The following is a 27,447-nucleotide window of genomic DNA, read 5'->3' as shown; positions in this document are numbered from 1 at the left end:
TTCTGGGTTGCTATTCTGTTCTATTTGTGTATGTGTCTGTTTATTACCTGAACCAGGCTTTTTTGATTACTATAGCTCTGTAGATCATTTGAAGTCAGGTAATGGGATTCTTCCAGTTTTGTCCCTTTTGCTTAGGATAGCTTTGGCTATTCTGGGTCTTTTCTGGTTCCATATCAATTTTAGGATTGCCTTTTCTATTTCTGTAGAAATAGAAATAGAAAATGTTATTGGTATTTTGATAGGGATTGCATTGAATCTGTAGATTTCTTTGGGTAGTGCAGACATTTTAACAATATAGACTCTTCCAGTCCAGGAGCATGAAATATTTTTCCAATTTTTTGTGTCCTCTTCAGTTTCTTTCATCAATGTTTTGTAGTTTTTGTTATAGAGAGCTTTCACTTCTCTGGTTAAGTTAATTACTAGGTATTTAATTTTATGTGTGGCTATTGTAAATTTTTTTATTTCTTTTTCACGTTGTTCCCTGTTGGCATTTAGAAATGCTATTGATCTTTGTATGTTGCTTTTGTATCCTACAACTTTACTGAATTTATTTAACAGTTCTAATAGTTTTCCTGTGGAGTCTTTAGATTTTTCCAAATATATCATATCATTAGCAAACAAAGATAATGTGACTTCTTCATTTCCATGTTGGATGCCCTTTATAGCTTTCTCTTGTCTGATTGCTCTAACTAGAACTTCCAGTGGTATGTTGAATAACAGTGGTGACAGTGGATATCGTTGTCATGTTCCAGATCTTAGAGGAAAAGGCTTTCAATTTTTTCCCATTCAGCATGATACAGCCTGTGGGTCTGTCACATATGGCTTTTATTATGTTATGAGGTATGTTCTTTCTACACTCAGGTTTTTTGAAGGTTTTTACCATGAAGGAATATTGAATTTTCTCAAAAGCTTTTTCAGCATCAATTGAAATAATCATATGGTTTTCATCCTTCATTCTGTTGATATGATGTATCACACTGACTGATTTGCATAGTTGAACCATCCTTGCATCCAAGGGGTAAATCCCACTTGGTCATGATGAATAATCTTTCTAATGTATTGTTGAATTTGGTTTGCTGGTATTTTGTTGAGGATTTTTGCATCAACGTTCATCAGAGATATTGACCTGTAGTAGTTTTCTTTTTTGACAGTCTTTTTCTGGTTTTGGAATCAGGATAATACTGGCCTCATAGAATGAATCTGAAAGTATACCCTCCTCCTCTATTTTTCAAAATAGCTTCTGTTCTTTTTCTTTTCTTTTTTTTTTTTTTTTTTACAGAGTCTCACTCAGTTACCTCAGGCTGGAATGCAGTGGCACAATCTCAGCTCCCTGCAACCTCCACCTCCCAGGTTCAAGTGATTCTTATGCCTCAGCCTCCTGAGTAGCTGGAATTACAGGTGTGTGCCAGCACACCCAGCTACTTTTCTTTTTTTTTTTTTGTATTTTTAATAGATACAGGATTTTACCATGTTGGCCAGGCTAGTCTCGAACTCCTGACCTCAGGTGATCCACCTGTCTCAGTCTCCCAAAGTGCTGGGATTACAGGTGTAAGCCACAGCACCCAGCCTTGGAATAGTTTGAGTAGGACTGGTATTAATTCTTCTTTAAATGTTCAGTAGAATTCAGCAGTGAAGCCATCAGTTCCTGGGCTGTTCTTTAGTGGGAGACTTTTTATCACAGCTTCAATTTCATTACTTCTTATTGGTCTGTTCAGGTTTTGTATTTCTTCCCAGGTCAGTGTTGGTAGATTGTATGTTTCTAGGAATTTATCAATTTCTTCTAGATTTTCCAATTTATGGGCATATAGTTGCTCATAGTAGCCACTAATGATCCTTTGAATTTCTGCAGTATCAGTTGTAATGTCCTCTTTTACATTTCTGATTTTATTTATTTGGATCTTCTCTCTTTTTTTCTTAGTCTGGCTAAAGGTTTGCCAATTTTTTTAAACTTTTTGAAAAACCAACTTTTGGTGTCATTGATCTTTTGTATTTTTTTTTTCAATTCAGTTTCATTTATTTCTGCTCTGATCTTTATTTATTTATTTTTTCTAATTTTAGGTTTGGTTTGCTCTCGCTTTTCTAGTTCTTTAAGATGCATCATTAGATTGTTCAGTTGAAGCTTTTTCTTCTTTTTTTTGATAAAAACACTCATAGCTGTAAAATTCTTTCTTAGTATTGCTTTTGCTGTATCCATTATCATTTGTTTCAAGAAGAAACTGATAGATTAGCTATGTGTCCAACTGTTATATTAAGAGGATGTTTAGAGAGCTAATAAATGTTTAGAAATAAGTTATCAATAAGAACATAGGAAGGCAAGTAAGCAAAATAAAATTAAGTGATTTTCAGGAGGAGAAAGTTGTATAAGAAAGAAGATGTCGTTATACTACACTATATTGCTTTGCTATGGAAGCAATATAGTGTACTACATTGCTATATTTATGCTGGCATATTAATGTAACATTCAATATATATTTGACCCAAATGTGACATGATTTGAGGGAAATGGAGTGAGAGAAAGTAGAAGAGTGTATGGAGCTGGGTAAGAGGTTAGTATAAATATCCATTTTCCATGGTGGAATGTCATGTCAATAGGTAATGTCTGAAATGGGAAAGCCAAGAAATAGCAGTACAAGTGTGTTATTCAAAATATAGAGTTTAAAACCAGAAAAAATAGCTTAAAGAGTTGAAAGTGAATGCCTGTGGGGAATGTGAATCAGAGCATGGAGAGGTAGAAAAGAGGCCTGTGAACTTCCTTACAAGCTTTGTAGTACTATTTTACTTTAACTATGTGATGTGTTATTTTGGTTAAAATTAATTTGAAAATAACAATGCACTCAAAAAATTTGAGCAATACAAAACGATACTTACCCAAAATTAATGTTCTCCGTCTTCTCCGTAGTCTAAGGTGGCACATTCTCTCTAGTTGTAAACATTCTAGTGTATATTCTTCCCGATATTTTTCTCTGCACACAAAGATATAAATCTAAGAAAAACAGCAGCTTAGGGGTAAGTAGTTATGATGGTTAATTCTGTCTGTCACCTTGGCTAGGTCATGATACCCAGAAACTTGGTTCAAACACTATTCTAGATGTTTCAGTAAAAGTATTTTTTGGATAGAATTAACATTTAAATCAGTAGACTTCGAGTAAAGAAGATTGCCCTACCTAACATAGATAAACCTCATCCAATCAGTTGAAGGCCTTAAGAGAAAGAGGTTCCCCAATGAAGAGGGAATTCTGCCTCCAGGCGGTCTTAGAACTCAGATAGTAACTCTTCTCTGAGTCTCCAGTCTGCCAGTAGACCCTGCAGATTTTGGACTTGCCAGCCATATCATGTAAGTCAATATCTTAAAATATAAATCTCTCTTTCTGTACACAGACACACACAAACACACCCCCTATTGGTTCTGTTTCTCTGGAGAACTCTAATACAGTAGTGTTTAAGGACATACAGAGAAGGCTGGGAGGAATGAGTCTGAACTAAGAAATCTGGGATATTCTCTAAAGTCCTTCAAGAATGGAAATGTCTACTGGTTAGATATTTTCTGTGATTGGAGTACAGAAAATTGCATAATACGGCTCATAATATGAGGTACATTTGTGGAAATATTTGAGTTTTAATAGTAATTTGAGAGATGACATACTGGTAGCTATTTTACATTAGTGCAGCTGTAATTCTTTCAGTCGAGCCAAATATTTAAGAAAAATGAGAAGCTGCAATAATAGAAAGTATTTCAAAATCAGACAAACTTGCTTTCAAACCCCTGAGGACAGAGTTACTTTCAAAGGCCTACTCTGTCTTGAATTTGCTGTATTGTCTTGAACCAGTTATTTCTGTAATCTTGTGTTACCACATTTATAAAAATGGCCGGGTGTGGTGCTCACGCCTGTAATCCCAGCACTTTGGGAGACCGAGGCAGGCAGATCATGAGGTCAGGAGTTCGAGACCAACCTGACCAACATGATGAAACCCCATCTCTACTAAAAATACAAAAATCAGCCGGGCATGGTGGTGCATGCCTGTAATCCCAGCTACCAAGAAGGCTGAGACAGGAGAATTGCTTGAACCCGGGAGGCAGAGGTTGCAGTGAGCCAAGATCGTGCCATTGCACTCCAGCCTGGGTGACAGAGTGAGAGTCCATCTCAAAAAAAAAAAAAAAAAAAAAAAGGATAATTATACCTCTCTCATATGGTTATGGAGGTAAAGAAGAGGATGTGTATGAATGTAAAACCCACATTCAGGTGGGCAAGAAGTCGTTAAAAAGTAATGAATATTAGTTGCTTCCAAGGAGCAGTTTAAAGGACACCGAGTCTTAAGTGACTCTTCCTGACAGAGAGAGGTCAATATCCCTCTCATCGTCGCAGGGGAGAGGTAGGGGGGAAAGGAGAGAGGAGAAGGGAGAGGGCAGAGAAAGAACACTGATCACCTGAAAATAATACAATGCCACTTTGAAAGAAAACGTAGATGGAGTGTTCAAATTAGTGAGGCAGAGACCTCAGGAACAAAAGGGGATTATACTTACTTGTTACATTTGTCATTTGTCATTGTATGTGCAATGATGTTAAATTTTTATTAAGATTTTAATAGCCAGCACCAGAATGTCTGTTAGGAAGAAAATGGTCTTTATTTGAAAATAACTTGATTGATTACTCCTTCCCCACTTGGAGCAGAGCCTGGATGTCAGCAGTAAACAAGACATCAGAAAGGGGAAGCTGTCAGGAGATGAAGGGAGGAATTTCTTGTGTATTTGTTTGTTTTTTCTCTGTCTGGATAAAAGAGATGAAAATGAGTAAAGGTCAGAGAAAAGGAGGGAAGGAGAGAAGCCAGCAAGGTAGAAAAAAAGCCTAGAAGGAGGTGACATGAATCATCAGTGAACCCTCAGATAGTAGAGTAGCTAAAAAATGTGATGCTTCATACATTGGAGTTTTGTTAGATGTCACTAAGCTAAGATGGTAAGATGGGCTCTCATTTGTGCATAGGTATTTTATTCTCAGGGGCATATATTTTAAAGACCCTAGAACAGAAGGTGTTGCCTGAACCCCATAAAGTCCCAAGGAACCTACCAGTTTTCAATGAATTCACTTTTTGAATCTGATTTCTTTTTTTTCATTATTATACTTGAAGTTATGGGATACATATGCAGAACATGCATGTTTGTTACATAAATATACGTGTGCCATGGTGGTTTGCTGCACCCATCAACTCGTCATCTACATTAGGTATTTCTCCTAATGCTATCCTTCCCCTTGCCCCCCACCACCTGACAAGCCCCAGTGTGTGATGTTCCCTTTCCTGTGCCCATATGTTCTCATTGTTCAACTCCCAGTTATGAGTGAGAACATGCGGTGTTTGGTTTTCTGTCCTTGCAATAGTTTGCTCAGAATGATGGTTTCCAGCTTCAACCACGTACCTGCAAAGGGCATAAACTCATTCTTTTTTATGGCTGCATGGTATTCCACTGTGTATATGTACCACATTTACTTTATCCAGTTTAACATTGATGGGCATTTGGGTTGGTTCCAAATCTTTGCTATTGTAAATAGTGCTGCAATAAACATACGTGTGCATGTGCCTTTACAGTAGAATGATTTACAAATTCTTTGGGTATATACCCAGTAATGGGATTGCTAGGTCAAATGGTATTTCTGGTTCTAGATCCTTGAGGAATTGCCACACTGTCTTCCACAATGGTTGAACTAATTTACACTCCCACCAACAGTGTAAAAGCGTTCCTGTTTCTCCACATCCTCTCCAGCATCTGTTGTTTGCTGACTTTTTAATGATTGCCATTCTAACTGGCATGAGATGGTATCTCATTGTGGTTTTGATTTACATTTCTCTAACGACCAGTGATCATGAGCCTTTTTTCCTATGTTTGTTGGCCACATAAATGTCTTCTTTTGAGAAGTGACTGTTCATATCCTTTGCCCAGTTTTTGATGGGTTGTTTGTGTTTTTCTTGTAAATTTGTTTAAGTTCCTTGTAGATTCTGGATAATAGCCCTTTGTCAGATGGGTAGATCGCAAAAATTTTCTCCCAATTTGTAGGATACCTGTTCACTCTGATGATAGTTTCTTTTGCTGTGCAGAAGCTCTTTAATTTGATAAGATCCCATTTGTCAATTTTGGCTTTTGTTGCCATTGCTTTTGGTGTTTTACTCATGAAGTCTTTGCCCATGCTTATGTCCTGAGTGGTATTGCTAGGTTTTCTTCTAGGGTTTTTATGGTTTTAGGTCTTACGTTTAAATCTTTAATCCATCTTGAGTTAATTTTTGTATAAGGTGTAAGGAAGGGGTCCAGTTTCAGTTTTCTGTGTATGGCTAGCCAGTTTTCCCAGCACCATTTATTAAATAGGGAATCTTTTCCCCATTGCTTTTGTCAGGTTTGTCAAAGAACAGATGGTTGTAGATGTGTGATGTTATTTCTGAGGCCTCTGTTCTGTTCCATTGGTCTATATATCTGTTTTGGTACCAGCACCATGCTGTTTTAGTTAATGTAGACTTGTAGTATAGTTTGAAGTCAGGTAGCATGATGCTTCCAGCTTTGTTCTTTTTGCTTAGAATTGTTTTGGCTGTATGGGCTCCTTTTTGGTTCCATATGAAATTTAAAGTAGTTTTTTCCAATTCTGTGAAGAAAGTCAGTGGTAGCCTGATGGGAATAGCATTGAACCTACAAATTCCTTTTGGCAGTATGGCCATTTTCATGATATTGATTCTTCCTAACCATGAGCATGGAATGTTTTTCCATTTGTTTGTGTCTTCTCTTATTTCCTTGAGCAGTGGTTTGTAGTTCTCCTGGAAGAGGTCCTTCCCATCTGTTGTAAGTTGGATTCCTAGGTATTTTATTCTCTTTGTAGCAACAGTGATTGGGAGTTCACTCATGATTTGGTTCTCTGTTTGTCTATTATGGGTGTGTAGGAATTATTGTGATTTTTGCACATTGATTTTGTATCCTGAGACTTTGCTGAAGTTGTTTATTGGCTTAAGGAGTTTTGGGGCTGAGATGAGGGGGTTTTCTAAATATACAATCATGTCATCTGCAAACAGAGATAATTTGACTTCCTCTCTTCCTATTAGAATACCTTTATTTATTTTTCTTGCCTTATTGCCCTGGCCAGAACTTCCCATACTATGCTGAATAGGAGTGGTGAGAGAAGGCATCCTTGTCTTGTGCCAGTTTTCAAAGGCAATGCTTCCAACTTTTGCCAATTCAGTAAGATATTGGCTGTGGATTTGTGATAAAAAGCTCATTATTTTGAGATATGTTCAATCAATACCTAGTTTATTGAGAGTTTTTAGCATGAAGTTTTTAGCATGTTTTAGCATGTTTTAGCAAGTTTTTAGCATGTCTTAGCATGAAGGGCTATTGAATTTTGTCGAAGGCCTTTTCTGCATCTATTGAGACAATCGTGTGGTTTTTGTCATCGGTTCTGTTTACGTGATGGATTGCATTTATTGATTTGCATATGTTAAACCAGCATTGCATCCCAGGGATGAAGCTGACTTGATCGTGGTGGATAAGCTTTTTGATGTGCTGCTGGATTCGGTTTGCCATTGTTTTATTGAGGATTTTCGCATTGATGTTCATCAGAGATAATGGTCTGAAATTCTCTTTTTTTTGTTGTGTCTCTGCCAGGTTTTGGTATCAGGATGATGCTTGCCTTATAAAATGAGTTAGGGAGGAGACCCTCCTTTTCTATTGTTTGGAATCATTTCAGAAGGAATGGCAGCTTCTCTTTGTACCTCTGGTAGAATTCAGCTGTGAATCCGTCTCATCCTGGGCTTTTTTGGTTGGTAGGCTATTAATTACTGCCTCAATTTCAGAACTTGTTATTGGTCTATTCAGGGATTTGACTTCTTCTGGTTTAGTCTTGGGAGGGTGCATGTGTCCAGGAATTTATCCATTTCTTCTAGATTTTCTAGTTTATTTGCATAGAGGTGTTTATAGTATTCTCTGATGGTGGTTTGTATTTCTGTGGGATCAGTGGTGATACCCCTTTTAAAATATCATTTTTTATTATGTCTATTTATTCTTCTCTCTTTTCTTATGTATTAGTCTGGTGAGTGGTCTATCTATTTTGTTAATCTATTTTGTTAATCTTTTCAAAAAACCAGCTCCTGGATTCATTGATTTTTTGAAGGGTTTTTCGTGTTTCTATTGCCTTCAGTTCTGCTCTGATCTTAGTTATTTCTTGGCTTCTGCCAGCTTTTGAATTTGTTTGCTCTCGCTTCTCTAGTTATTTTAATTGTGATGTTAGGGTGTCAATGTTAGATCTTTCCTGCTTTCTCCTGTGGGAATTTAGTGCTATAAATTTCCCTCTAAACACTCCTTTAGCTGTGTCCCAGAAATTCTGGTACATTATGTCTTTTTTCTCATTGGTTTGAAAGAATTCATTTTTCTCTGCCTTAGTTTCATTATTTACGCAGTAGTCATTCAGGAGGTTTTTCAGTTTCCACATAGTTGTGCGGTTTTGAGTGAGTTTCTTAACCCTGAGTTCTAATTTGATTGCACTGTGGTCTGAGAGACTGTTATGATTTCCATTCTTTTGCATTTGCTGAGGAGTGTTTTACTTCCAATTTGTGGTCAATTTTAGAATAAGTGCAATGTAGTGCTGAGAAGAATGTATATTCTGTTGATTTGGGGTGGAGAGTTCCGTAGATGTCTATGAGGTGCGCTTGGTCAAGAGATGAGTTCAAGTTCTGAATATCTTTGTTAATTTTCTGTCTCGTTGATCTGCCTAATATTGACAGTGGGGTGTTGAAGTCTCCCACTATTATTATGTGGGAGTCTGAGTCTCCTTGTAGGTCTCTAAGAACTTGCTTTATGAATCTGGGCACTCCTGTATTGGATGCATATATATTTAGGATAGTTAGCTCTTCTTGTTGCATTGATCCCTCTACCATTAGGTAATACCCTTCTGTGTCTTTTTAAATCTTTGTTGGTTTAAAGTCTGTTTCATCAGAAACTAAGATTGCTTTTTTTTTATTTCCATTTGCTTGGTAAATCTTCCTCCATCCCTTTATTTTTAGCCTATGAGTGTCTTTGTATGTGAGATGGGCCTCCTGAATGCAACACACCAATGGGTCTTGACTCTTTATCCAATTTGCCAGTCTGTGCCTTTTAATTGGGGCATTTAGCCCAATTACACTTAAGGTTAATATTGTTATGTGTAAATTCGATCCTATCATTACAATGCTAGCTGGTTATTTTGCCCATTAGTTGATTCAGTTTCCTCTTAGTGTCAATGGTTCTTACATTTTGGGTTGTTTTTGCAACGGCTGGTACCGGTTTTTCCTTTCCATGTTTAGTGCTTCCTTCAGGAGCTCTTGTAAGGCAGGCCTGGTGGTGACAAAAATCCCTCAGCAGTTGCTTGTCTGTAAAGGATTGTATTTCTCCTTCGCTTATGAAGCTTAGTTTGGCTGGATATGAAATTCTGGATTGAAAATTCTTTCCTTTAAGAATGTTGAATATTGGCCCCCACTCTCTTCTGGCTTGTAGGGTTTTTGCAGAAAGATCCACTGTTAGTCTGATGGGCTTCCCTTTGTGGGTAACTAGACCTTTCTCTCTGGCTGCCCTTAACATTTTTTTCCTTCATTTCAACCTTGGTGATCTGACAATTATGTGTCTTGGAGTTGCTCTTCTCAAAGAGTATCTTTGTGGCATTCTCTGTATTTCCTGAATTTGAATGTTGGCCTGTCTTGCTAGGTTGAAAAAGTTTTCCTGGATAATATCCTGAAGTGTGTTTTCCAACTTGGTTCCATTATCCCCGTCACTTTCAGGTACACCAATCAAATGTAGGTTTGGTCTTTTCACATAGTCCCATATTTGTTGGAGGCTTTGTTCATTCCTTTTCATTCTTTTTTCTCTAATCTTATCTTCACACTTTATTTCATTAAGTTGGTCTTCAATCTCTGATATTCTTTCTTCTGCTTGTTTGATTTGGCTATTGATACTTGTGTATGTTTCACAAAGTTCTTGTGCTGTGTTTTTCAGCTCCATTGGGTCATTTGTGTTCTTCTCTAAATTGGTTATTCTAGTTAGCAATTCCTCTAACCTTTTATTAAGGTTCTTAGCTTCCCTGCATTGGGTTAAAACATGTTCCTTTAGCTCGGAAGAGTTTGTTATTACCCATCTTCTGAAGCCTACTTCTGTCAATTCATCAAACCCATTCTCTGTACAGTTTTGTTCCCTCGCTGGCGAGGAGTTGTGATCCTTTGGAAGAGAAGAGTCATTCTGGTTTTTGGAATTTTCAGCCTTTTTGAGCTGGTTTTTCCTCATCTTTTTGGATTTATTTACCTTTGGTCTTTGCTGTTGGTGACCTTCAGATGAAGTTTTTGTGTTGTCATCCTTTTTGTTGATGTTGATGCTATTGCTTTCTGTTTGTTAGTTTTCCTTCTAACAGGCCCCTCTTCTGCAGGTCTGCTGGAGTTTGCTGGGGGTCCACTCCAGACCCTGTTTTCCTGGGTATCACCAGCAGAGGCTGCAGAACAGCAAAGATTTCTGCCTGCTCCTTCCTCTGGAAGCTTCGTCCCAGAGGGGCACCCAGCAGATGCCAGCCAGAGCTCTCCTGTATAAGGTGTCTGTTGATCCCTGCTGGGAGATGTCTCCCAGTCAGGAGGCACGGGGGTCAGGGACCCATTTGAGGAGGCAGTCTGTCCCTTACCACAGCTAGAGCACTGTGCTGGGAGATCTGCTGCTCTCTTCAGAGTCAGCAGGCAGGAATGTTTAAGTCTCCTGAAGCTGTGCCCACAGCCACCCCTTCCCCCAGGTGCTCTGTCCCAGGGAGATGGGAATTTTATCTTTAAGCCCCAGACTGGGGCTGCTGCCTTTCTTTCAGAGACGCCCTGCCCAGAGAGGAGGAATCTAGAGAGGCAGCCTGGCTACAGTGGCTTTGTGGCATTGTGGTGGGCTCCAAGTCCAAAATTCCAGGGAGCTTTGTTTACACTGTGAGGGGAAAACCACCTACTCAAGCTTCACTAATGGCAGATGTCCCTCCCTCCACCAAGCTTGAACGTCCCAGGTCTACTTCAGACTGCTGTGCTGCCAGCGAGAATTTCAAGCCAGTGGATCTTAGCCTGCTGGCCTCCGTGGGAGTGGGACCCACTGAGCAAGACCACTTGGCTCCCTGGCTTCAGCCCCCTTTCCAAGGGAGTGAACGGTTCTCTCTTGCTGGCATTCGGGTGCCACTGGGATATGAAAAAAAATTCCTGCAGCTAGCTTGGTGTCTGCCCACCCAGCCACCCAGTTTTGTGCTTGAAACCCAGGGCCCTGGTGATGAAGGTACCTGATGGAATCTCCTGGTCTGTGGGTTGTGAAGATGTGGGAAAAGCATAGTATCTAGGCCAGAATGCACCATTCCTCACGGCACAGTCCCTCATGGCTTCCCTTGGTTAGGGGAGGGAGTTCCCGACCCCTTGTGCTTCCTGGGTGAGGTGACGCCCCACCCTGCTTCTGCTTGCCCTCTGTGGGCTGCACCCACTGTCTAACCAGTCCCAATGAGATGAACCTGGTACCTCAGTTGGAAATGCAGAAATCACGCGCCTTCTGCATTGGTCTCACTGGGAACTGCAGACCGGAGCTGTTCCTATTCTGCCATCTTTCCCAGGATATCCAATCTGATTTCTTACTCCTTCTCAACACACATATTTTCCTACAACTATATTTAAGCACCTAATCTACCAAATGCACTTTTTCATATCATGTTATTATTACCATCTTCTTCAATCTTCTGCTCCCCGATTCCTATAAAGGTTCAGCTCAGTGGCCCCTTCTTCCAGGAAGCCTTCTTGATTATTCCAGCTTAGAGCTATCTCCTGGCCACCCTAATGTCTTTAGGATATATATATCACTAATTTGATTTCTTATCCCTATCTTTTCATATGTATAAATTTTAGGGAAGGCGCTTGTAAATTTACTAAAAGTAACTGAAAACGTCATTGAGTTTCATCGCTTAATGTTATAGAGAAAAATGACAAGGAAGTTGCCTAAGCTTTTCCACTTTTCGGCTATGTTTTATGCAGAATTATATCTAATAATAAAATCTGGTTAATTTTCATTTCTTTCAGTTTTTAATAATTTTGTGGCACAATGCTTTGGCTAATGCTTGAAAATGGATCTTCATCATAAGCATGGGCTACAAAACATTTAATTTGGGGCAGATAAGACTCAGGCTCTGCTAGTGTGTAGAGCATACCCATTGTGCTTATTTATCAAATGCTCAGTGAATTATCTCTTTACAAAGACTCCCGATTAGCGCTAAGTATAGTTTCCTAGGCACAACATATTTTTGACTGAGGGTTTTCCATCAATATCACATCCCTTTACACACAGGGAATGAATCAAATTATTTTGATGATCTTTCTATAAATGTAAAAATGGAATTTTGGAGCCATAAAGCTGTCTCCACAAACACTTTGTCTTCTTTTCTTGGTTATTTTTTGTTTCACATCACTTAAGAAATCAGAGTGACCATGGCATGCTGTGCTCTGTATGGGACATATTTTTGCTTCATTTCATTGATTGAGCATTGTATTGGGGTAGCACTAAACAGCACTATAATAGTGCACTACTTGAGAGAAACATTATTTTTTTGGCTAACTCCATTAAAAATCACTGAAAATTACAAGTACAGAAATTTTAAAAAAGAATAAAGCTATGAAAATGGAACACCAGTGTTTTATGGCATATGAAATGCCCCTCTCACACAAAGCACATAAATGTTTAACCAGCAGGAGGCATCCTTTTAGGAGGCTGTCACTATAGCAGGTATGCTATAGTGGTTGTTACCAAATAAAATGCAGTGGTTGTTACCAAATAAAAATGGTGACTTTCTTTTTTGTGTGCCCCATCTCAGGATGTGGAGAAGAAAAATGAACAACAGATGGCTGTAGAGAAACTATTTCTATGGACCTGTTCTTGTCTATTACTCTGGGAGAAATACCTCTGCTGTTGAAAAGCACTATATGGCCACGATCCACATCTTGACCAGTTGTTTCAACCATTTGTATGCATAAAGATGATATTGGACATTTAGTAAAATGCACATTCCTGGGCCACTTTGCAATAATTTCTTTTAGAGATTTGGAGCAGAGCCCAGGTGCCTGGATATTAACTATCAACTAAAATGATGTGTTCTTGGACCACACTTTAAGAAACACTGCTTTGGATCTTGTACAACATAGACTCTATGTTCTCTATGATAGGAAATGGAAGTAATGATGAGTTTTCCCCAATATTGTTTAGGACCTAAACCAATCTGTATTCTATGGCAGTTTATCCTGTCTGAAGCAACATGTTGAACTAGTGTAGGAAGGATTTCTTTTTCCTTTCCTTTTTTTTTTTTTTTTAGGAGTCTCCCTCTGTCACCCAAGTTGGAGTGCAGTGGTGCTATTTCAGCTCACTGCAACCTCCTCCTCCTGGGTTCAAGTGATTCTCCTGCCTCAGCCTCCTGAGTAGCTGGGACTACAGTTGTGTGCCACCACACCCAGCTAATTTTTTGTATTTTTAGTAGAGAGGGGGTTTCACCATGTTAGCCAGGATGGTCTCAATCTCCTTACCTCATGATCCGCCAACCTTGGCCTCCCAAAGTGCTGGGATTACAGATGTGAGCCACCGCGGCCGGCCAGGAAGGATTTCTAATGCAAAAATTTCCAGGAACAAAGGTTCAATATAAGAACAGCTTACTAACAGCAGTTGGTTCAGTACAGGAATGTTTGATATTTAGTTTCAAGGTCTGTGGCCAATTTTATAACTAGTAAAACAGCAAAACACTGCATCACTATGTTTTCAGTGATTCAATTGTGTGCCCAAGAAAGTTTCTCTTTAATTAAATATTCAGCGTTTGAAGCAAATTGAGAAAGTATGAATGGGCAGGTTGTTGCAGACATCGAGTCTTTACAATAACTATTACTTTCTTTTTTTTTTGGCATAGTTCTATTCATTTGACAGGTTTGTGTTATACGATTGGGGCACAACTCTATTAGCATCCTTACCAAGATAGTGTGGCTTATGTTTCTACTCACCATGATGTTGTAACAAAAGGCCACTGGCTTTGCAGTTAAAAGGTCCCGAGCTTGAATCCTGGTCTCTTTAGCTTTGTAAACTTGGACAAATCATTTAATCTTATTATGTCTCCTTCATTGGAATTTTCAGAGAATCATGAAATCATATATGGCGATGACCAGGCACAGTAGTAGTGAGTTCTCTCCTTTTCCTGCTCTTACTCTTTTCCTTAGTGATAACTCCTTTCTTCACTGATATAGCAAGTTACCTGAACTAAAAGACTTAGGGTCGTTTAAAAATCCACCTCCTTCTTCATACTTCTTATCCAATTAGTCACCAAGTATATCACCTCTGCTCCTAAAACCCTCACTGACTGCTATCTGCCCTAACAGGCCTCTAAACGTGATGTGTCCTTTAACTAGAATGTCCGTCCTCTCCATTCCTCTACAGGGAAGACAGTGATGTTTCATGCTCTGAGTGTCACAAAGCCTTTGATTATTCAGTGCAGCACAGTCTTCCCCAGGGTAACAAGGAAGCTGAATGACACAGTGCCACAGTCGAGACTATGCCCCGGTGCACCTTGGTTATTCCCTGTGGTTGTATTCCTTCATCTGGATCACTGTTGTAGGAGTTACAGAGCAACCTTTTAACAAGAGCTCCCAGTTGAGTCCTGAAGAGTCACCATCTTTAATGTATATAATCAATACTTGCCCCTTCCTTCTTATGCTGCTCCTAAGGCCACCTGTGCAAAAGGAAAAAATAAAAAATAAAAGCCCACTGCCAGCTTACTCCTCGGGTAAGATAAACAAATCACTCCTTTTACAGACACTATGAGCTATAACACATTGTTTCAACTTGACTGAAAGGAGTTTTGTATGAATTTGTTTTAATTAAGGGAATCAAGATATAAAAAAATAGCTATGTTAATCAGAAATGTGGATGCTTGAAAAAAAGGAATCAAGAGATATTTTCAGAGAAAAAAATTTCTCTAAAAGTAGAAAAAAACCGAATGATGTATGTAAGAATGCATAACATCTCAAAAGATTTATCTTAAAGTGTAACTACCCTACCTTCTTACCTTAGTTCTTTCAAATCATTTCTGAAAGCTAAACAACAGAGACTACACATTAGAAAACCAGTAAACATTTATTAAATGATTTTCAGAAATTAATATATCTGTTATACATGTTGAACCTAGATATTAAAGAGTATAGTTATACAAAATATAAAGTAATGATCCAAAAACAAGAATCCTGTTGCCTTACTCTTGCTGCTGTCAACTCCTAGAACTGTCTTGAAGGAGTGGTGCCAATTATTGACGGCACAGTTATAAAACCAGCAGTGGCAAACTTAGAGCTAGTAGGAAAAAAAAACCAGCCTGCTTGAGACCCTGGGACAGGTTCATTGTGTATGGCCTAGGAAATCTGCCCTCAAAAGGGATAAACACATTTAGGACTTCCCAGAGATTAACAGATTTATTCAAACATTTGCCGAATACAAGGCAGTTTGATGAGGTTATGACAAGAGTGCATTCTAGGATTCAGGCAGAGGCATGTTCCTTCTGCAACCTCATGACAATGAGGCATCATGACAATTTACTTGACTGCTCTAATCTCCCTTTTTTTGTAGTTTTTAAAAAAGTTTATCTATGGTTGGAAATACTTATGCCCAATAAATAAATAAGCTAGCTATGACAAAGTGGAATCGTTTCAGTTAATCAGGAGATTAAAGCAAGAAAAAGAACTGGATTAGTCAGATTGTCTAGGAAATAGGGTTCCTTTTCTGAAAATGAAGACTTGAAGGAGCTGTTTTATATTGTGTATTTTTTTTATTTTTATTTTATTATTTATTTATTTATTTTGTTTTTTGAGATGGAGTCTTGTTCTGTAGCCCAGGCTAGAGTACAGTGGCACGATCTCCGCTCACTGCAAGCTCCGCCTCCCAGGTTCACGCCATTCTCCTGCCTCAGCCTCCCAAGCAGCTGGGACTACAGGCACCAGCCACCACACCCAGCTAATTTTTTTGTATTTTAGTGGAGACAGGGTTTCACCGTGTTAGCCAGGATGGTCTCGATCTCCTGACCTCGTGATCTGCCCACCTCGGCCTCCCAAAGTGCTGGGATTACAGGCGTGAGCCACCGCGCCCGGTTGTGTTTGTTTTTTTTACAATCATTATCTCATTCAATCCTTACAGCAACTCTACAAAATAAGTACTATTGACATTTGTATCTTACAGACGAAAAATTGAGACCAGAGAGTTAAGCAATGTTCCCAAGGTTAAACAGCTAGTGTGGGTTGGAGAGTCCAATGCTCTGTCACGCTAAATGCCCAGTCTTGTTATCAACAGTTTCCCCTCAGCAAATTCTGTTTGCTTCTCATAAACTGGAAACAAACAAACAAAAACCCACCAAAAATCTTGTAAAAAGCTTGAAGGCAACTATCAAATCATTCATCCTCTCTACAGAGGATAAAACTAAAGATTTAATTAATACAATTAAGTGGATTACACTGTAAAAAATACAAGGATAAAGGAATTAAATGATTAGATGAAAATGACAGGGATGGCCAGTGTTCTTGAGGTCTAAAACAAAGTTTTCCTATTAATAAAAAAATAAATTCAAACTATACAGATGGCCCAAGATAATATGAATCCAAGACCTGGTTTATGTATCTTTTAATTTTAAACTTGTAAAAGTCTTCATGTATTTTATATATAACCTCAAAGAAATGGCAACAAATACTAAATGTAGAAACAAATTTGATGCAAAACATTGCCTCTGTATATTTCTTGATGTCATATTTTAAGATACGAGTTCACACTTCTGTAGTCAAAAGTCCTCTTCCTCTCTCCCACAGGAAATTATGCCTGGGAGTGGGAGACACCTGGCTGGCCAGGCAGAGGATCCAGAAGGGAAGGAGGGAGGACACAGAGGGAGAAGAAAGAAAATTCTTAGGCTGGGGTGAGTTGAGAACAGTCAGAAACAACTCACAAAATGACTTCAGAAGCAATGGAAACTGTGCTTAGGTAAACCTTTTGGTGATAGGCTTTGGAGAATTTTAGTTTCCAGAAGAAACAGACCTGAAAGCCCCAAGTCCCTGGACACAGAAGTAGGAAAATCTCTCTCAAATATGCTTTGTTAGCATAATTTGTTACAGGCGTAAAAATGTATGTCATCAAGTTAGACAATGAATATAGAAAAATGACACCCCTGTTTCCAAGGAGCCTATTTGTAGCCTAAGATGAGACAAATACAACATCTCAGCAGTCCCTAGCGATGGAGGGGCTGCTGGGTTTACAGGGAGTGGAAGCAGAAAAGTACGGACGTGGAGGAGAAAGTTGACTCTGCAAGCATCTGACAGCTCCCATCTCCTTGGTGAAGGCAGCTTCATGTGAAGTGAGGCACCCCAGGTCCAGGGGTGGTGGGAGCTCCACCTGCTGCAGCAGACATGGCCTGTGGGTTCTCAGGGCTACTCTGAAAGTCAATCAGAGAATGTCAAAGCAACCACATTTTAACAGAAGGAATATGGCAGTTGGGAAGTTTCCAAGCAATCAGTCCTCCTTTATTTGAAGTAGAGAAAGAAATTTTGGGGACTGAGGCACAAAATAACTACTAACACACATTCTGACTGGCTCCCAAGGCTGATGGTCTAAGGAAATAATATGTTACATATGAGTATAGATAAGTCTTTAATTCCAAATAACTACTAAATATTTATTGAGCTACTACAAAGTTAGACAATATGCGGGACTCTGGAGATGCAATGAAGAGTGAGAAGCTTTAGTCCTTGAGCTCATGTGCTTCCAAAGTCCAGGCAGGGAAGACAGACAGTCAAACAGTCATACAATGAGGAAATACCCTAATGACCGACTGAAGTCATTTCTATTAAGGAAAAAGCCTGGTTATAACATATAACAAAGGAAATTGGTTAAGCAATGCTCCCAAGGTTAAAGAGCTGGCAACTAATTGGGTTGATGAGGTTGAGGAGATTTCTCACTTTAAAATCTTTTATACTGATACAACAGTATGTAACTAAACTATTAACGTTGAAAGTTATCCAAGAAATCCATCCAATATAGTAGATAACCTAGAGATTTTTACTTTATGGAAGGAAAAAAAATATGCTTTGGATAGATTTGTTCAGGATAGCATTGCTATTTAGACCAGCCTCTAACAAGCAATATTTGGTAAATCTTATTATTGTAGTTTTCAAATAGTACATGTTGTTATGTTATGAAACCAAGGTTGCTTAGCTATTTCCAATTGTAGTACCCAGTTGTGGCATGGAATACTTTATTAGTTCTCTCACAAATCTCCAATGGGGAAAGCTAATATTGTTAAATGCATGCCCACTGAGAGAAATTTTACAAATTACAGAACACTACAGCTCAAATAGAATAACTGTATATTAATGAAAGAAGTAAAACATTTTAAAAATGAAAAAATATAATTTCCATATTGAATATGCTTTAATCTTTGAGAAAAGTTAAAATTTGATAATCCTTAAAGAGATTATTATCAAATACTGCTATGCAAATGTCAAGGAACTATAACCATATTTTCTCATAAGAATACATTCAGAAACACTGAAGAAAATAACACCGATTAAAATAAAAAGGGAACTGCTGGTTGGAAACAAAAATCAAGTAACAGTTTTGTATTTTAAGCTATTGCAATAATAATTGACTGAAATTTTCTCTCATGTTAATTTATGTGAAGTTAAAATACTTCTATATTTAGCTCCATCTTTATCCATTAAGAATGGAATAAACATTGCTCTAAGGAGATAATAACTTTAAGAAGTTTTCCCCAGTTGCCTATGGATATTTTTTTCAATACATTTCCAAGTTCTTAAAATATTTCTATCAATTTTGGAAAGATTTTGCCAAGAAAAGTCTGCAACATTTAAAACAGTATCATTGCTAACTCTGGCTAAATGTCCTTAAGCAAGTTGTGGATTTCAAACAATGCAACACACCACAGCCAGGAAATGATGATCTAGTGCCCACTGAATTTCTTTTCTTTATCCTCCCGATAACAGTATACAAGCCATCAGTACTAAATCTTATCTTCCTGTTAGTGGCTGAGCTTAAAAAGACACGAAAGACATCTTGAGAGCTTGAATGGAAAGATCTTCTGGATAATTATTATTTTGGCAAAAACGAGAATGTTGAGCTCACCTTTGCAGCATGTCACAAAACACCTATAACTTAGAACTCAAGGATATATTGGAATATCAGGTGCTCTCTCAGGATTGCACATATGGCTTGGGAATGTCTCATCTAAAGCATTGCTACTTGAAGCCTGGCCCTAGCATCAGCAGTTAAGAATACAGATTTGTAACCCTCACCTGCTGAATTAGAATCTCTGAGATGGGGCCCAGGGATCTCTGTTTTAACAAGGTGTCCAGGTGATTCTTAGTCTCACTTAAGTGCTAGAACTTCTGGTTTAAAGGACTTCTGGGTGCCAAGTTACAAGACTTGCCATGGACAATTAGATTATGTTTGTTCCCCCATAACAGCAACACAGACATCACCTGGGAACTTGTTAGAAACGCAGACTTTTCTGCCCCAGCCCTACAGAATCAGTCTACATTTTAGGAAGGTCCCTATGGGATTTCAAGTCAAAGTTGGAAACTGAAAGGATGCTGATCTCGTTTTCTGAGGGAGTGTTCCCCCAGGGGCCTGTCCTGTCTAGCAGTAGCTACAGTGCCCTGGGCCTCTCTCTCCTCTCCCATACCAAAATCCTTATTTACCCAACAATGTGTTTCAGGCAGGCGCAGGGACAGGAAGTGATTTCTATGAGCTAATAAGTTTTAGTGTATAGTTACCGGTAAAATTCAATGTGCTTTGAATTCCTATAATATTGGCATTAAAAAGATTTCTGGAGATGACTATATATATATAATATATATAATATAATATAATGTATATATTATATATATAATATATATACTATATAATATACATTGTATAGTATATATAATGTACACTATATAGTATATATAGTATATATACTATATATAGTGTATATATATAGTATATATATAATATAGTATATATATAGTATATATAATGTACATTATATAGTATATACAATATACATTATATAGTATATACAATATACATTATATAGTATACAATATACATTATATTATATATATTATATATATTATATATATGTAGCTTCTATAAAAAGCCTTTATCTCATGAGGCTTTTCTTAAATTGATACAATAATTGTACATATTTATGGGGTACAGTGATATTTTGATACATGTATACAAAGTATAATTAACAGAGTAAATCAGAGTAATTAGCATATCCATCACCTCAATCATTTATCATTGTGTTGGGAGCATTCAAAGTCCTCTTTTCTAGCTATTTGAAAATATACAACAAATACTGTTAACTATAGTCACTCAAGAATGCTATGAAACACTACACTAGAACTGATTCTCTTATCTAGCTGTAACATTTTATGTCTGTTAAGCAACCTCTCCCTACCATCCCTTCTCTCCTGCCCTTCCCAGCCTCTAGTAACCACTATTCTACTCTCTACTTCTACCTTTACGAGATCATGTTTTTTAGATTACATGAGTGAAAATGTGTATTTCTTATGGCTAAATAGTACTGCATTGTGTATATATACCACATTTTATCCATTCACCTACTGATGGACACTTAGGATGATTCCATTATCTTGGCTACTGTGAATAGTGCTGCAACACGGGAGTGCAGATGTCTCTTTGATATACTGATTTATTTTCCTTTGGATAAATACTCAAAAGTAGGATTGCTGGATTGTATGGTAGTTCTATTTTTAGTTTTTCTGAGGAACCTCTGGACTGTTTTCCAGAATGGCTGTACTACTTCACATTCCCATCAACGGTTTGGGAGTGTTTCCCTTCCTCTAAATCCTCGCCAGCATGCATTGTTTTTCATCGGTCTGATAACAGCCATTATAACTGGGGTGAGAAGATATCTCATTATGGCTTTGATTTGCATTTCCCTGAAGATTAGTGATTTTGGGCACTTTTTCATATAGTTATTGGCTATTTGTCGTCTTCTTGGAAAAATGTCTAGTGAGATCATCTGCCCATTTTCAAACTGGATTTCTGTCATTTTTCCTTGAATGACTCTCTAGCGTGAGATTCTAGGCAGAGTGAGAAACTGGTGGAGTAACTCAAGGTTTTGTAGGGGCTGGATTTTTTTACATTCTACAAATCAGACATGAATATGTTGACTCCTTTCCTTTATAAACAAGAAATGATTGCACAAAGAATTCACCTCCACTGACCTGTCACCTAGATTTTCTTCAACTATCTGATAACCCCAGACCAGTATGAGCCCAGTATTCTAGGTGGTCTAGCCAGTAACACTGCAGTGGTTTCAAGAGTCCAAAAATTAACTTAAATATACACCTAGGAGTGGGGGTGATTTTGAAAGTCCTATACACATCAGCACTTTACAGTACCCTGGAAAGTCCTGGAATCAAACATTCCTGCCTCCTCCATCCACCCTATGCCCAAATCTGGAAATCCAAGTTTCCAAATATTATGATTATAGGATGGAGATGGTGGCATGGTTTTTAAAGTTTTTTAGCCAATTATAATACACAAGTTTTTTAGCCAGTTCTGATAATCACTGACCAGTTGTGTTTCTGTTCATAAAGTTTTCATGCATAATTCAATGGTGACTATACTGTTATTACTTGAATAAGACATATAATACAAGTTTTCTATATATGAAATGATGCCATTTTATACTTCAATCTGATGCATGCATGATTTGTTATAATACAAGTTCTGCATCTAAATATAGGTCCAAGCATGCAAAATAAATAGCAAGTTTAATTTTGGTATTCTCTTGCATTTTGCTAGTAACTGTTTTAAAATTAAACCATTTAAAATGAAAACACAAGCTAAGGATGGCTTCATTTATTAAAGATTTCTTCATCAAAATTTACTGAACACCAATAATGCACTAAATACTACAGCAAAGAGGCTGCTGGGATTTGGGCAATCATTTATCTTTACCTAAACTTTAAAGTTCGAAAATCTGACCAGGTACTTCTACTTTGATTTTTATGATTTAAACTGAAACACTGGTAAACAAACTAAGCATGAAGCCTATCTTCTTGAATTACAATTGCTTACAATGTACCTCAATGATATGAGTAAGCCCTTCTAAAGTTGAGATTGTGGCAGATTTTTACAACACGGACTAATAATGGAAAAACAATTTTTCCCTTTATATTTATAAAAATAATATTGCCAAATAAAGAGGAAATTATATTTACCCATAGATCCTTTTTTTCTGTGTATTAATCTTTATTTTCTAACCTTTTTAGAAAGGTTATTCTCTAACCTTTTTTTCTATGTATTCTCTTAATCTTTATTCACAAACATACTTTTTACATAGTTGTAACCTGTGTATTCATACAATTTAGAGGAAATCACTATTTAAGGCCTAATATCAAGAATTTATGCAGACTTCTCTTTAAGGAAATTATGCAGTGTAAAACTTACACCATAATCCTCATAGACCTAAGAGTTTCAACCATCAGACCAAATTACAACTTCCTTTCCTTCCTTCTCCACTTGAGTAAATGAACTAATACGAGGCTATCTTTAGTTTGAGTTCACTGTCCCTAAAAGAGTATATGTAAAATATTGTTATCTTCTTGGTTGCTTAGCATTATTTTTATGCAATCATTATAAAATCTTAAAATTATGAATTAATGCAGATTCTCAAATCTGCATGAAACAATTTAAAGTTATTATCAAATGTCTTTTCCACAAGTAATTTTAGTACTTTTTCCTGTATACACTTCGCTTTTTAAGTTTTCTGGTATAAACATCCCCATAGTAACTTAACCAACTATCTCATCGTTCTTATTCCACTCTTGTTGAGCTTATTGAATAAGGCAGGCATTAATACAAATGAGAGACTTCTTCAAAGGACATCTACATCTAAGTACACCATAAACACCAAAGGAAAGGCAGCATTATCTAGGTAGAGTAGGGTCTGCAATTAAAGAAGTACCAGTCTGGTTCCACCATACATCGACTGTGATTCATCTTGGGCCTATCGTTTTGGCCCCATGCAATTCAGGTTAAGTCTACTGTAAAAGGAAGATCTTATTAGCATTCTAATTCTTTGTGGATATGATGGCAAAAAAGCAAGAATATTCATAAGCATTTCAACATCCTCAGATGAAAGATACTGGATTTTTTAAGCAGATTTCATTTGTTATTAATATTCATTAGGATAAATACCACTTATTACTAACTTGTCCTATTAAAACATCTCTGTATCATTCTGGTTAAAAACTATAAATGAGTTTACCTTTCCAGTATGTTTCAAGAACAAGTCTGGAGAGCATGCTAAACTGTTTTCATTTAGTGACACACTGACATCTAGTGGAGATTTATGGTGTGCGAACGGATATCACACACCCAAAAATAACCACAGTTCTGATGGGGCAGAAAGAAAAAGCACCTTTTTGTTTTTTATGCAAGGCATCAAGAAAAAGATTTTTTAAAGATTAAATAAGTGTACATTTCTTGTATACTTAAGTTTTGCTTGTTCAATTAGAAACACTGGCCAATTCACAAAACATAAAATAAACAGATGGAATATTAGAGGTGGGAGTGGTGAAAAACTGTTTCATGTTGTGGCTTGAGAGATCCCAAAAAATATCCCACTAATTCAGAGTTTAAAGGAGCAAGATGTAATTATGTGCTCACTTCCTATTTACTTTTTATAGTGAATGCAGGCAACGGTGGAAGGAAGAAAGGAAGAAGGAAGGGGAGGGAAGGAGAAAAGAGGGAAGGGGACATGGGAGGCAAGCCTTCCAGGGTTTCCACTACATCCCTTGAATTAACTTCTGCACCTCCTTGTGGTTAGAATTTTATTAATTCCAGAAGGAAAGCTCCTTTAAGCAAATATATATGTAAGCTATTTGGCATGTCACTAAGCATTTATTGAAACCTGCTCATTTAATATACTGTATTTACTTTGGAATAAAAATATAAAACAAAATGTTTCTATTACCCTGGGCTTTCCCAATGCCTAGCACCATCAGTAAAAACATGGCTTCTGTGTTTCCTTTCTGTCCTTCCACAGGTAACAAGAAATAAATGCTAAGTGGTCCCAGGAGGAAGTCAATTTAACATCTGCATATTTTATTTAACATATAATTATTTTAATTAGGTAAGATTAACAATTATTCATTGGAAAACTATCACAATCATATCAGGTACAGTACAAATTAAATCTAAAACGGTGTCCCCTCCTCCCCCTTTAGTGAACCTGGGAAGGACTCGGAGTGCAGATGGTGTATTTCATATACATCAGCCTATTTCCTTGTTTTCTACTGAACTTCAACCACTGGATGGAACTTCTTTACACCACTGTTTAATTGCTTCATTATTCCAGTGAGCAGGCAAGGCTGAAGAGGAGGAATTCTGGAAGCTGGAATAAAGAATTTATATTTGTACTGCTGTGTGCTTAGCCTCTGGTTCTGGAAGACCTTTCCACCACACCTCTTCTGAAAAAAAAAAAAAAAAAAAAAGAAAAGTGAAAACATCTTACTGTTGGCCTGGAGGAAACATGGAACTAAAAGAAATCCTTGAGAACTAGGAAATGTATGATTTTTCTCAAGAAGAATGTGTATGATGTTGTTCCTGCCACACCCAGAATGCTAAATTCTTTAATTCCCTCTTTTAATTATGTCTGGAAATAAGAATCATCATCCAGAAATGGTTAGACCAGCTCTCAAGTGTAAAATCCTAAAAATATATATATTCTTTTTGAAATAGGGTCTTGCTCTGTCATCCAGGCTGGATACAGTAGTATGATCATGGCTCACTGCAGGCTTGACCTCCTGGCTCAAGCAATCTTCCTGCCTCAGCCTCCCAAGTAGCTTGACTATAGGCGTGCTCACTATGCTTGCATAATTTTTTTTTTTTTTTGTAGAGATAAAGGTCTTGCTATGTTCCCCAGGCTGGTCTTGAACTCCTGGCCTCAAGCGATCTTCCTGCCTCAGTCTCCCAAGTGCTGAGATTACAGGCATGGGCCACCACACCTGGCCCTAAAATAATCTTAAGGCAGCCATGTTGCTTAATTATAACCAAATGTCCTTAAATAAATATGCATCCATTGATGGTGTTGTTAAATTTTTAAAAAGAAATATACTCACTTATTTCCTTCTCAGCAATTATAAACTTCAATCTTCAGAGCCCAGAGACAAAAACAAACAAACAAAAAAACAACAAAAAAAGATGCGACACAACCTATTAGCACAAGTAAAAACAATGTTCTAACAGTGAAGCTTCATGCTGCACTCAAATGCATAATTATCCATACAATTTAAAATTGTATATTTTATTGCTTTAAAAGTCTTTCAGACACTTTACACTACCCATTGTTTTACCACTAAGTAAATTTTCCTTTCACTACATTTCTGCAGCGTTGTTCATTGTTTTTAGTTCAATTACATAGTTGAGAAAATTCAGGCCCAGAGAAGTAAAAAGAAAAAAATTCCTTGCTACAGAGCAAGGCAGCAAATAAGGCATTTGAAAGCTTACTCTATTACAGGCTGGTGGTTAAATTAATTAAACTATTCTGGCTCTGGAATTCAGTATTCTAAAGACCCAGAAGTCAGATTTAAAATATCAATTATTATTTAAGTGTTTTACTCACTAAAAAACTATTGTGATAAATGACCTATAATTACTCCAAAAATATAACTAACTTTAAAAGTTGTGATCTCCATATTCATTTCTTTCAAGAGAAAGTGTCAAAATGTGTTAGGCCGCAACCCTTGGTAATTAGTTTTTGTATAAGTGTAATATAGATTTTATTGGGTATGCTCTACAGATGGTGATTTTAAAGACTTCCCAGCAGGATCCCAACTTTGCAACTAAGGCTGCTGTCCCTACAGTGCAGAAGAAGCAGATTCCAGTGATTCTCAGAGAATTCACTAATTGTTTGCAGGGGGAGGGGGCATGTGTGTTTGTGTATCCTCCTAAATAGGTCTTCTAATTCCATTTTCCCAGGACATGCTGCCATGTCCTAGACAGGAAATGAGTCTTCCAGACATGTCCAAAGTTGCAGATTCTAAGAAGAGGTGGCTATTTAAAGATCAGTGCATGAGCAGGTTACATAAAATGAATCTAGAGATGTGGTCAGAGTACTTGTGCACAATATATTTAATCTCGGAGAAAGAATTTACAGTAATAGAATCAATATCAATATTCCCACCACCAGAATCAACCACTTTTTGTGATCTTGACTTCCCTGGAAATGTTAAGAAAATAGAGACAAGTCTGACTTACAGAATCTGAGGAAATTTTATTGATCTCTTTATCCTTCCAGCATTATGACAGCAGGCAATACAATGTTTTAATCCAACCAAGCTCAAAGGAGTAAACCTTTTTCCCAAACCATAAATGGGCTGGATGTTTCCTCCACATTATAGTACCATCTCCTAAATCATCCTTTATTCACCTCCATGACAATAATAACCCACAACTCATTGCAGGATGGAGATGCTTTTGCTGTTTCTCTTCAGAGGTCCTCACTGGAGTGTTCTTATCTTCTTGTGGGCTTCTGACATCCTATGATATTTAACACTCAGTGCCTCCCAAATGACAACATGTTCACATAAATCCTTCTTTGAAAATACACAGAGAAAAAATACATTTCTAGCTAATGACTAACAAGCCTCTAACAAGCTGCAAGTCAAAAGAAATACAAATGATTTCTAATTTTAGTTAACAATATATAGAATTTCAGAGATGCTATTCTCTAAATAGACTTCAGAGATACTATTCATGGCAATAGTCCAGCCAGGCCTTAAATAAGAAAACGCTGTTTTAGCAAGGTGCCTGAGGAGAAGTATTAACAACATGAAACAGGAAAGGTGACCAACATAAGATTTAAAATTCTCTGATCTCTTAAACTCACTTCATTGAAAAGCCTTCCCTCTGAGCCTAACTAACATCAGCCTGTTAACTTTAAATCTGAAAAGTTTGGGCCCATGTTTAAATGTGGCCAAACAGGTGACCCTTGAAGAGCAACACAGGGGGGTGATGCCACACAGTGGAAAACCCCACACATAGCTTTTGACTCCCCAAAAGTAGCAGCCTACAGTGGACCAGGAGTCTTACTGATAACGAAGTAGGTTAACACATAAATAGACTAATATCTACATATATTTTATGCATTCATGACATAACTATTTTTAAAAATATTTCTAGGGTACATGGTTTGCAAGTTTTTTCAAATTGTTACAAATTTTCAAAAGTTTTCTGATACATTTATTGAAAAAAATCTGCATATTAAGTGGACCTGTGCAGTTCAAACCCATGTTGTTGAAGGGTCAAATACACTTGTAAATCTTACTGGAAACATATCACTATAATAAAAATAAAAACATGTGAAA

The 27,447-nt window shown here is 37.3% G+C and overlaps 2 long non-coding RNA genes across 4 annotated transcripts in view; one reads left to right on the top strand and one right to left on the bottom strand.

The window, feature by feature from the left end:
- The window catches only part of LOC129058059 (uncharacterized), a 36,698-nt gene extending 33,739 nt beyond the window's left edge, over window positions 1-2,959 (bottom strand). The window contains exon 1 of the long non-coding RNA XR_008522887.2: window positions 2,869-2,959. This is a non-coding gene — a long non-coding RNA (uncharacterized LOC129058059). The remainder of the gene's footprint in view (window positions 1-2,868) is intronic.
- The window catches only part of LOC129058056 (uncharacterized), a 50,460-nt gene extending 23,013 nt beyond the window's left edge, over window positions 1-27,447 (top strand). For 2 of the 3 annotated variants that reach the window (XR_008522883.1, XR_008522885.2), the window contains 3 exons: window positions 16,855-16,958; window positions 24,126-24,212; window positions 24,307-27,447. This is a non-coding gene — a long non-coding RNA (uncharacterized LOC129058056). The remainder of the gene's footprint in view (window positions 1-16,854; window positions 16,959-24,125; window positions 24,213-24,306) is intronic. The other variant, XR_008522884.1, reaches the window with a different exon arrangement.

This window comes from Pongo abelii, chromosome 11 (assembly GCF_028885655.2).
Source record: "Pongo abelii isolate AG06213 chromosome 11, NHGRI_mPonAbe1-v2.0_pri, whole genome shotgun sequence".
NCBI classification, from domain to species: domain Eukaryota; kingdom Metazoa; phylum Chordata; class Mammalia; order Primates; family Hominidae; genus Pongo; species Pongo abelii.
The sequence above is the reverse complement of the archived record's forward strand: the minus strand, read 5'-3'. Positions and strand labels throughout refer to the sequence as shown.